This window comes from Arachis duranensis, chromosome 3, assembly GCF_000817695.3.
Source record: "Arachis duranensis cultivar V14167 chromosome 3, aradu.V14167.gnm2.J7QH, whole genome shotgun sequence".
Classification (NCBI taxonomy): domain Eukaryota; kingdom Viridiplantae; phylum Streptophyta; class Magnoliopsida; order Fabales; family Fabaceae; genus Arachis; species Arachis duranensis.
Window position 1 is genome coordinate 128,327,113 of NC_029774.3, and position 569 is coordinate 128,327,681.

Sequence of the window (569 nt, forward strand, 5' to 3'; positions counted from 1 at the left end):
TGAGGAAATTGGTGAGTGCATTGAACTTGAGAAATGTTCATTTGAATCTATGAGTGTGGTATGTGTGGGTGATTGCAAATGATGTATGGATGGTGTATCATATTGAAAAAGATCAATGCATTAATGGAGTACGAATGGGCACTTCAGAAATGTCAGTGCTAGTGGAATGTAAAAATGGAAAATGAGTTTCATAAAAAATTACATTTCTGGATATGAAAATTTCCTTTGATTTTAAATCAATAAGTCGAAAACCCTTTGTTCCTAATTTAAAACCAAGAAAAGATGTTTTTCTGGCTCTTGGGTCTAATTTTGTTCTTGAATTTGTTAATGTGGAGGCATATGCAAGAGAACCAAATACTCTTAAATATGAAAGGTCAGGTAAGTTGCCATACAAAAGCTTATAAGGACTAGCATTATTCAGGTTAGTGCTGGGCAGCCTATTAATTAGGTGAATGGCGTGAGCAACTGCGTATTGCCAAAAACAATGTGGAATTCCTGATTGAAATAGCAGTGCTCTAGCAACACCTAAAATATGCTGGTGTTTTCTCTCTACAATCCCGTTTTGCTCT